Genomic DNA, 12,297 nt, shown 5'->3' on the forward strand with positions numbered 1-12,297 from the left:
TAAATTATAATTCTGATACCTGGTTTCAAATGAGTGAATTGACAAACTTACAATCATCAGATAAGTATTGCTGTGAGTTGAGGAATAAAGCAAATACTGCAACAGTATCTGATCGAGTTAAAGTTATTGATAACCTATTTTATGTTCGAAATCAAAAATTAAATAATTGGCTTTTAGTAATTCCCACAGCTTTAGTTGAGAACATAGTGAAACAAATTCATGAAACAGGACATTTCGGAGTAACAAAGTGTGTGAAATTAGCTAAAGAACTATTTTTTTGGAAGAATCAAAAACAAACCTTTAAAAAGTATATAAGGAACTGTGAGCTCTGTACTCAGACAAAATTTTCAAACCGAGTTATTGCACGGGAAGACCTCCACATCCGGGCTGATAAACCCCATCACAAGATATGTGTGGATTTGGTTGGGAAACTCCCTTGTAGTTATGGTTATTATTATATATTATCAATAATAGATGTTTATACTCGATTTGTCTGCTATTTGCCGTTAAAAACTTCGACTGTTGCGGAAATTATCAGAATTCTAGAAAAAGAATATTTTTCCATATGTCCTTATCCAAATTATATAGTATCGGATCAAGGCCCACAATTCTTGTCTCAGAGCTGGAAAAAGTTTTGTATGGAGCATCGGATCCATCATATCCTTGTGACTCCCTATAACCCAAAAGGAAATGGGATAGTGGAGCGTTCCTATCGAGAATTGAATCGTATTATTCGATTGATGTGTAGTAAAAATCATACAAAGTGGAAAAACGTAGTAAAGTTCGCGCAGGATTTGTTAAATTATTCATATAACAGTATCATTGGCTGTACCGGAACTTTTTATCTCTTTTTCGGCAGCGGATAGATTCAGGGAACAATTCCCATGGCCTTTGGAGTTACAGGATGTGGAGGACTCGAGGCGACACATACAAGTAGAACCTCGATGGTCAACAAAAAGAAAAAGAAAACAAGATAATAGAACGAATCGTTCTATAGAAATCAAAGAAGGCAATCTTGTGATGGTCCGAACTCACTTTCTATCAGATGCATTCATGAAAGTTACACACAAGTATATGCCTACCTATACAGGGCCTTACCTCGTGACTAAAGTGGTTAATAATATGGTTTATTTGAAGGATCTCAAGGGGAGAGAGGTATCGAAACAAAATTTATCGAATATAAAACTATTTGATTGTTCTATCGAGAAACGGAACGAATTACTGAAAGGGTTCGAATAAAAAAAAATATATATATATATATATTTTTTGAAGGCCCTGGGAAAAATGTAACGTACACTGGTAACGTCACATTCTATTTTCCTTATTGTTGTAAAGTGTTTGAATTTTCTTTATTTCAGGTTGTGTTAGGTAAAAACACTAAGTTGTGTTTAGTTTGTTGTTATCCATGATTCGTTCGTTATAGTTATTATTTTGGGTTAAATTCCAAAGTTGGGCGTCCGTTTCCAGCAAAATTTTTAAAATTTACAGGAAAGATATGGATACTTTGATCATTTGTGTGCTTGATAATATATAAGAGTCTCGAAAAATCTGTTTATTTCTTATATATAAGCGGTTATAAACATGGCACTATACGGTGAGCGGAGGGAACTACTTGGCGCAAGGTAACTGAACAGTTGCATTGTGGGAAAGAAACGAGCATTTATGTTATCAACATGGCGAATGTACAAGGGGAATTAACTAACAGTTTTAACATTTGTGAAGCAATACGTTGATAACGAGCAAAATCTTTTAAAAGTTTGTAAAGAGCACGGATTAATGAACCTAATAACAAATTGTTGAAAGTGTGAAAAGGAGATAACAGCGAAAAAACGTGGCGAAAGCGGACGCCCAACTTCGGAATATATGCCATTATTTTATATTGATACCATACGTGGCCTACGTAATGTTGACCTGGCCTACGTAATGTTGACATGCACCATAGCCTGGGTGTGTGTATTCTCTACCTGCGCGGTAGGCTATGTGATTATATTCATAAATTAGTTAGGCATCGATCTAAATTAAAATTCAATATTTATACAGAAACACACGTTTCAAATTGCTTGGTACATATTATTGACCCGTGTATACTACATCTGCAGGACTTCGTTAGTGGAGAGAAATCTTATTAAGTAATTATTACATTGAAGTTGAAATTTTAACATCACTACTCATTGCAATAACAATTGTGTATGACCCTTTTACTTTCAAATATAACCTATAATAATAACTGCAGCTTCACGAATAAATTTTGCCATTATATGGAAATGTAAATACATGTGTATAAATATTTTAGGCCTACCTTAAATGAAATTTATATGAAAACGAAGTTCTTCTCTACATTACATATTATATAATTCACTTCTTTTCATTTGTTTACATTACTACAAGTATTACGCTGCGTTTTTGTTTAAAAAAAGAAGAGAAGAATTCAGTTATTTTAAGAAAGAATGTGACGACTTGGAGCTTTTATCTTTAGAAATTTATTATTCGAAATTGCACGATCTTTTGGCTAACCTGTGAAAAGAAATTAGGCATTCTTGGACTAACCTGGTGTGTTTAGATAAAAGGATAAGCTCCAATTCTAAATTAGATTCAACCTCATGTGGATATTAGTCGTCACTTTTGAATGTTCGCCTTGTTAATCATGGAACTGGATGGTGAACCTGTATTGTCGGGAGCAGCGTCATGATGCGGCCAGAAGTCACCCCGTAAAGAGGAGTGGAGTTTGGTGGTGTCAGGAGATTGCTAACGACGGTTAACTTTGGGGAATTCAGGTAACCCGAATTTTCTTTAAATTTATAGACAGTCAGGAACTCGCAGCTATTAGTAAAAACCAAGATGGCGACTTTTATGCTACCATCATAATAATAGTTTCCTATCCAAGTAACTTTTGAATAACTGTGTTCTAATATTTGTGTGTGTTAATAATGGCGAATATAACAATGCCAAGTTAATCTGTGTGCGGCTTCACACATCTTAAACATTCCGCAATCGTCTCTCCACTGATGTAGTCCCTCAGAATTCTCGAGAACTATGACAGCGATCATACTAATTTCTGTTGCTACGGTAACGATGTATAACGCCAAGTGTTAGGTTTCATACTATCTAAATAGTCTGAACCGTAGAGATAAGCAAATAAAATGCAAAAAGAAAATCCAAGTACGGAACTTAATCACAATTTTTGTTTTGTATTCTATTAAGATCAGGTTGTCGACACCTAATAGAGAAAGCATTACCTCACTTGTAGATGTACTCACGGCATCAGCTTGTTGCACTTACTTACTTACTTATTCATTTACGATAGACTGATCTGTTATGTTGAATTGATTTTTTCTCTTGGCACTGCATTTTTTTTTTGAAACTCTGTTTTGTAATTCTCCCAACAAAACAATATGTCATTAATCAGATTTAAGGTGCTGTCTGGTAGATTTTTTTTTGTAGTGCATGCATATTTAATTTGTATATAGTTCATTTTCCATTTCTTCATTATTCTGGGTGTTGAGGCTGAGTTGAGAGATTCAACGTTATGGCCGTATATAGAGTGATGCCTCATATCTGCCACTATTTCCTTTTATAATGAGTGTTAGAAAGGATATAAAATGGTGGAACACAATAGAGGATAAATAATCGCTCATATAAACCCATATTTTTGATAAAGACAGCCTAATTGTTAACCGCATATTCATGAGGAGTCATAAAATAAGGATCTTGTGAAAGAAGGAGAATTATAATGTACCGTATTTTTTTTTTACATTGCAATGTGCCATATTTAGCTTACGTTTAAATGATTGTAAATCAGTCTAGAATAGCATCTAAGTTCGCTTTATGTGATACTACAATGAGGTACTTATAGAAACAAAACAGATAACATGAACTGTATAATTTTATTTTTACTGGCAAAAGAATACAGATTTAATTTTTTTTGTAATCTTATAATTATGTTGTTGGTATATATATATATACAAGTTTTTTAAAAAAACTCAGATGACATTTGATGTAAGCTATATTGCTAATAATGTAAAAATTTCTTTTTTTTTCTCTCTCCTGTATGTCGTTACCTGAAAAATAATAAACGAGATCGCTGATATAAAGTGGGACTACATAATTTAGCCTTATAAACAAGTTAAATCAAATAATCATGGCAGTTGAGCGTAAGCAAACAGATAATGCTTTATAGGTTCTAACGTGCGGGTACTATCTTGGAAGGACTCTGGAAGACTAGTCAGAATGCGTTGAATATAAACCACGAAAATAGTTTTATAAATACAACCGTAGTTTGTAGTATTTATGTTGTTTGACCATTCTAATATTTCGGTTTATTCTAAAGTAAAATTTTAGACCGATATGAAACTGGTATGTTTTTTTTTTCAAAATCTTTTCTCATCCCTGGAAAAGAGCGTTACAAAAGGTCTTAATAAATACGTTATTACACGATTTTGAAATATGTTTAAAACCTGTTTTTTTCATGTGTGTTTTAAAACATGCTTAAAACATTTTGAACATCTTTTTCATGTTTTAAACACACGTTTTGTTCTTTTTTTTTTTTTTTTTTTTTTTTTTTAAATCCAACTCTGTTACACACACAAATTTCAGTTTCAGTAGTCATCATTGCCAACTCAACTGGGAGGTTGACATCCTGTGTTGGTGGCTTGTGATTCGCAACATTTCTCACGACGGGTTGTGGATAACAGGCTTTAGGCCTGGATGCCGAGTTTCGAGTTGTGATGGAAGATATTCTGGAACCATGTTCTTTGGGCTTAATTTGAGTTCCATATTCCGGGGTAGGTTTGCCAGACGTCCCGGTTTTCGGGGACAGTCCCGGTCTTCGAAAAAGAATTAACAATCCCGAAAAAGGCTTTCGGGACGCCTGTTTGTCCCGGTTTTCCTTCTTCAGATTGAAAAAAACCTGCAAGAAAGTATGTCTCACTAAAAATGAAGGTTTTCGGAAGATTTATGTAGCCAATTAAGTTTACTAAACAAACAACAGGGAGTTTGAAATCACATCTATTCTTTCGTCCTATGAGTAGTTTAGTTTTCAGAGGGGCGAGGAAAAACAATTTTAAAAATATTTAAGAGGGAGCATATGCTATATAAATAATTTCTTGAATATTACTTTCAATGGAAAAGAACGTATTTTTCTCAGTGACGGGCTTTAACTACTAGTTATTTTATACTTCAATCGGCAGTGCAGAGCTGCATCATTGTGGGAACTTTAGTCAACAATGACGATACTGCTGTAAGTCGCTGCATGTTAACCGCATTTAAACTATTTCGTTCTTTCTGCCGTCTTGTGTGGCACAATTTCTTCTAAGAACTGAGTTGTCTTTAATATATTTTCCTATGTGTGAATAAATATCTCTAAAGATACTGTGCACGTGTGCACGCACTCAATAATTTTGGGTTTATATTTTTTCTTTATCTGATAAAATTTTCAGTAATTTACAGGCTAAAATTACCTAACAACTTACTCTGGCACAAGAAATGACAATTAAACACATAAAAGTATGTGTCTTATTTAATTTTTGGAGAGCCTGCGTAAGTCTTTCAAGAGATTTTAGTTTTTATCGTTCTGAATTTAGCGTGAATGTATTTTTTCTTACTAAATGTTAAATTTGCATTTCTTTTAGAGTAGTAATTTTGACTCAGGTGATGAGGTAACAAAGAAAAAAATCTAATCATAAATGGGAAGGTGTATCATAATTAGCACAATATTTAGGACCTGTTAAACACAACAAATCGGAATTCGGAGTAAGGGACGCCAAGCAACTCTTCTTACATTACCTTTTCACATTCTTTATACCTTCCTTGTATGGCTTCATTTGTATTAACTACGTATAAAGTGGACTGGAAAATTGTGAGTAGTAACCGGAAAAAGACAGGTAATTGACTCCGATCAAATGAGTAGGAAACCTCGTTATATATAACCTAAAGTTGGTGTCCCGGTTTTTCGTTTACAAAATCTGGCAACCCTTTTCCGGGGACAACTGGCTTGGTGAATGGATCAGTGATTGTTGTTAGCATACCTGCACGGGGCGCAGTAGGTGTCGCGACCACCAGTCAGTGATACATTTGCATAGTCCATAGTCCTAAGGAAACTGAACATCATACAGTAATACAATAATGCACAACTTTTTTTTTTTTTTTTTTTGTAAAAAGCTGGTCAAAGCATCACTGCAACTGTGTACTGTCAGCAGTTGAGCCGTGTTCAAGAAAAATTCAAAACTCTGGAGCCAACACATCTGAATCGCAAAGGGGTCTCCTATTACAGGATAACACCAAGTCCTACGTGGCTAGGATGGCTCGGAACATCATTCTACGCCTTGGATGGGAAACACTATTGCATCCGCAATACTCCCCGGACAATGCACCATCCGATTATCACCTGTTCCATTCCTTGGACAATCACCTTAGAGGACACCAGTTCAAATCCCTAGTAGAGGTGCAAAATGCACTTGATAACTTCTTCGCTTCACGGCCCACCGAGTTGAGTTGAGTTTAACGTCTCGTTCAGCAGCAAGGCTATATGAGACGTGGACCTACTGATTAACGTGGAATTCGAACAATATAAGCTCCCGCCGGGAACAGAAACCGGGCCTCCCACGTCGAAGGCGCGTACGCTGACCGCTTAGCCACGGAGGAGCTCTGGCCCACCAAGTTCTATCGCGATGGAATCCATAACCTTTCAGAACGTTGGCAGAAGATCATCGATGCTGATGGGGACTATTTTTATCTTCTAGGTACGTCTTAGGCAGGGTGGAAAAATCATTATTTTTTTTTAAATAATTTTAGCTGATTTTTTTTTTTTATTTAAATCGATTTTTTTGATTTAAACCAAATCTTTGTCCTCGTATAACACAAGTCGCAAACTGAAGAAAAAGCATTAGGAATTAGTATTAAATGCTAATTATGCCATTTAAGTGAAAGTATTGGGGTTGAATTTTGAATTATCCCTAATCGCTAACCTATGTCTATCCCAGACAATGTTTCTTAACACTTTTAAAGTATGGCTCTTTTTAAAAGTAAATTATAGACTTTCAGTCAAGCAGCTACAGCATCATCCCTATTTATCCTAGGATCATGGTACATACATCACTCTCTTTAGAATAGAACAGCTTTTGAAACGGTAACATTCACATTTCTCTATCATGTCCCTGAAGCTGGAAATTTTGAGACTAATCGGCATTTCTTTAACTTTTGATCCCCTCTGGATTTCCCTGTGTTAACGCACAGATCTCAAAATCAACTGGAAAATACTAAGGGGTGTACTAAATGTGTGCACAAAATTTCAAGCTTCTATCTTGAGTAGTAAGGGTGAGGAAACTATTTAACAATGAGTTAAGAACATTCCCAGAATGCCCCAGATGACCCGGATGTAATATAAAAATTTCCTCAGACATCCCTATTTATACCTGGATCATGATTTGTGCATTATTATGTACAGAATAAAACAAATTTTCAAACGGTACCCTTCAAATGTCTCCATCATGTATCTGGGGGGGGGGGGGGGGGGGTTAAATCACGAAAAAGGAATTTTCTGTTAAAAATATCTTTTCTTTTTAACTTTTACCTCTGTGGACCCTTCCTCCTGTTTTAAGGCAGAGATCTGAAACAAATCTGAAAAATACTGAGGGGTACAGTGAGTAAATGTGCAAAATTTCAATCTTGTAGGTGCAAAAGTAAGCCCGCGAAAAATAATATTCCCCAAATACCCCAGATTTCCGTATAAAACAGGATCTCAGATAACAGTTTCCTGAGACATCCCTATTTATCCTAGGAGCATAGTACGTACATCATTTTCTTCAGAACAGAACAGCCTTTCAAACAGTACCATTCATATGTCTCCATCTGAGGCGGGAAAATCACGAAAAAAGCTATTTCTTGTTAAAAATATCCTTTTTTTAAAAGAAACATTTTTGCCCCTCTGGACCCCGCTGTTACCACGCAGAGATCTGAAAACATCTGAAAATTATTAAGGGGTGCACTGAACGAGTGTGCAAAATTTCAGTCTTCTGAATGCAAAATGTAACCCGCCAAAAAATAATAATACAAAATCTTTTAATAATACATAACAAAAAATCTTTTTAAATTTATGACGTCATCACACACTATGCCTCAACGCAGAAAGCGTGAAAGCATATGTAACATGTTCTAAAATGCCTCCAGTCTTGAAGAAAAAGCCTTATTGGTACTTTTTTAATCGAATAATGAAGATTCTACCCAATCACCTAAAAATAGGTGATGTAATTTAAAAGGTTAAACATTAAGGAAAAAGTACAGCACCGTTTATCAAAATGACACTTTTTTCACAAAAGTTACTGATATTTGGCAGGGGCCTAATTTTAAAAACTCAGAACCACCTTTGCGGCATGAAATACATCAATTTCGCCTAAAGTTATAAAAATTAAAAAAAAAAAAAAAAGAAGAAGAAGAGGCGATAGGACCCCTGTAAATACGCCCTATTATCTGGGAACAAACAAACAGACACGCACAAAAAAGAATTTTCGTCTTAAATGTCGATGGTGATTTTCCCGTTGGAATAGTTAACGATTTTAAAACCCAAACCCAATGTTACGAAAAGAAGAAAGCAGGATTGCTCCGTTACATGTTCAAAACGGGATTTTCCCTAATCATCCTTTGTATGATACTTGTTTTCATACTATACTGTACATTTGAGTCTCATTGTATTATGATTATTAACTTCCATAATCGAAATAACAGAACAGAAACGGGATTTTACTTATTTTCACTTTAAATTAATTTATTTCGGAATTCGATTTAAATCAACGATTTTTATTTAAAAAATCAAGTGATTTAAATCAGACTGATTTAAATCAATCCACCCTGGTCTTAGGTGACATAACAATGTTCAAAGGTGGTGGTTGAAAAATCGACAACAGAACTTTCTTGGCTAACTTTATATCATCAATTCTTAAATCATTATTCAAGGCTTTTAAGACTCAAATAACTTACACATGTTAAATATTATCAGTCCACTGAATTAAGAATATTCATATATACGTCAAATGAAGTGTATCAAAATAATCATACATTTTGATGTCCTTTATATATATGGTCATTTCTGAAGAGTTTGTCTCAAAATGGATAACAAAGATAATAGGGAGTTGTATTTCAACACTTTCTTCGAAATATATAGGCTGTGAAAATTTGCTATTTTTTGCTTCATCGGAACATTACAGTAAGTACCAAGTAACTTCTATCCACACCATTTATTCAAGAGTTGAAAGACAGTAGTTTCTAATAGAATAATTCTATATCACCAAATTTACTACGCGGTTAGCGTACTCGCCTTTGGCATGGGAGGTCTGGGTTCGATTCCCGGCGGGAGCACATGTGGTTCGGATTCCACGTTTATCAGTAGATCCCGTCTTCTATAGCCTCGTTCTGAAAGGGACGTTAAAATCAACTCAACCAAATTTAGTAATCATGCTAAATTTAATTGTCCATCAAATAGATGATTGTCTTCGGAATTCAAGCTAAGAAAATCAATCACTAAGAAGGCTGGAATGTCTTCAATTGTAACGTAGCTACTTGTTTAGTTGATTCAACGTTAGTCTCTTTTAAGCGTGCTATTTCATTTTATGGAGCATACTTATATTCATGAAATATGAACTTCTTTTAGCAGCAAATGCACTCTTACTGTCTTAGAAAGACACAGTGTCACTTAAAAATCCAAACCAACTTGTGCAAAGTTGCCACTAAAAAGCAACAATGCTACCTAATCAAGTCAGGGCACGAGTGCAGAAAGGGGGTTGGTGGTGCGACCGTAGGGAGTACGCGCGTCATCGACGATGAGTATATATGCATAAAAGAGGGTCGATTATATGACATAACACATGCCGTTGCTGTGACAGAGCTTTGCAATATTTCTATGATCACTTTGTATGCTACCTTTAAATAGTACTTCCCTTGATTATGAAGTACACTTTCCGTTTCAAATTACTTTATTGTACGTACATGTGAGAGAGATTCCTTGAAATCCTACTGTTCCAATATCAATTAATAAATATTCTGCTTCAATTCTCTGTAATGTTTGAAACCATACGAGTTCTAATATTCCCTAACACTGCTTTAGAACATCATCATCATTGCTATTACTCTACTTCAGACAGCTAACTTGAACGAGTTAGGCACTTTTGGACACCTTCCATATACTTCGATCATTAGAGATAACGACTTAAAACACTGATTGGTATGGCTTACATGTTTAACAATATGTTATTGCGTTTTACAAGGGTAGACTTCGAATTACATACTCTTGCGTTTTACGCATATTACAGGTAAGATCCACATATATTCTGATTAATTATACGTTCCTCTTTTGAAATCAAAATTTATATTTCGTTTATAAATTTTACAAAACTGTACCCCCATAAAATTGGATTGCACCGTTTTAAGCGTGAAGGTCAAGTTCAGGCGTATCACTCAAAACCAACAATTCTTTCACTAATTTCCTTTCTATCGTCTCCCAAAAGATTTACAATGGGTGACATGACATTATCCTACTTACCACAGAAGAAATTTAATGGGGCACCAGAATTGAAGAATTAATTCTTTTACGATTTGCGTATAAATACAGTACCCGGATATGTGGTATAAAAAAGTACAGTGCAAAAAAACAAACTAACCTGTGTTAGGTGACCATTAAAAAGCACGAATGCCATCCGACCGAGTCAGGGTACGGGGAAAGATCGTGAGCCTGCGTCCGAAGAGAGCATGCGGGTAAGCGACAGTGAGTTCACGCTTAAGCGATGAAAGTGAAAAAAACATGGGCTTTCGCAACTATACGAGTTCTAATAGCACTAGTTAAAGATTTCATACTAGTAACGCTACACCTATAATCATAAAATACAGATTTATTGGATATAGTATAAATGAAGCTGCATCAGTTCCCAAAGGAGCAGGACGCTCATACTTTTAGGGATTATTCATTGAGTATGTACGAACTTACAAAGGGGGTAACAAAGCGACTTTTATTTACTTATCGACTGATACAAAAATAAAGAAGAACGTACCTGTACTTTACATCTGCATGTGTAGTGCCCTTGTACTTTATCTATGACTGTGTGTGTGGGGGGGGGGGGAATTTAAAGCATATCGCATGTCTTGTGCACATGGATACTTCTTACTATTGCACTACGTAGAAAAGTTATGGTATTTCATGTAGAAGTGGTAATAGAACACAGAAGAAACGCAAATCAGGCGGTTCTCATGTATACTATTACCATTCAGGTGTTTGCAAAAATTTGCTCGGCTTGTGTATAGCCCGCTCCCCCCAGTTCTTTGTCACCGGAACTGGAAGAGTCACTACTACTACTACTGCTTATGTCGAGAACAGAACCAAACCAACCCCTGCGGGGCTTCTAACCCGTTCCTACTACTACTACTACTATTGCTACTAACTACCACTACTACTACTACTATTGCTACTAACTACCACTACTACTACTACTAATACTAAAACTTCCGGTTATAGTTAAGGAGCCGTACTTCCCATTTAGGGAAGGACGAGAAACGCCATACTTTCAGGAATTATTCATTGAATATCTACCTACTTAAAAAGTTGGTAATATACCCAATTTTAATTAGTTAATGAGTGATTTGAAATTAAAGAAGACGTGTGTGTATTCCGCTCTCGTTGTGTTGTCAACGTTCTGTGTTTACATAGGCGTTTTGCGCTTTTCAAATGTTCTATGTGACGTCATTGAATCATGGAAGTGCGTCTGCGCAGTTTGATATAGGCGGCAGCTGAGTGGAGGAGGAGGCAGAGTAATATGGCGAAGACGTGCACGTGGAATGTGTTGAGAACACGGTAAGAAAAAAATGTCGGGGGGAGTGATTAGCAGTGATTATAGTTATGTGAGTGTGTGACTCATGGAATATTATTGAGTAGATGTTGTTGAAATAAGAATTACCTCGAAGGGAAAGAAGACAGTTTGAACTCGCTCGGTTGTATCCTTGAACCATACGAGGTATATGAAAATGAATGCTTCGTGGCCCTTTTTCTCTTTTTCGTTGTAATTCTTAATTTGGCCCTTGTACTTATATGTGTATCCCTGTAGTGCCCTTATAATCATTTGAGGTATGTGAAAATGAATTCTTCTTTGCACTTTTTCTCTTTTTCGTTGCATTTCTTAATTTGGCCCTTGTACTTAAATGTTTATCTCTGTAGTGCCCTTGTAATCCTTTAACCATTTGAGGTGTGTGAAAATGAATGCTTCCTGGTCGTTATTCTCCTTTTCGTTGCATTTTTAAATGTTGCCCTTGTACTTAATATAT

The 12,297-nt window shown here is 35.6% G+C and overlaps 1 protein-coding gene across 1 annotated transcript in view; it reads right to left on the minus strand.

Moving 5' to 3' along the window:
- Positions 1-12,297, minus strand: part of dx (deltex E3 ubiquitin ligase) — a 59,860-nt gene that overhangs the window by 46,103 nt on the left and 1,460 nt on the right. The gene's annotated exons all lie outside the window — the stretch shown is intronic.

This window comes from Thermobia domestica, chromosome 9, assembly GCF_964235325.1.
Source record: "Thermobia domestica chromosome 9, izTheDome1.hap1.1, whole genome shotgun sequence".
Classification (NCBI taxonomy): domain Eukaryota; kingdom Metazoa; phylum Arthropoda; class Insecta; order Zygentoma; family Lepismatidae; genus Thermobia; species Thermobia domestica.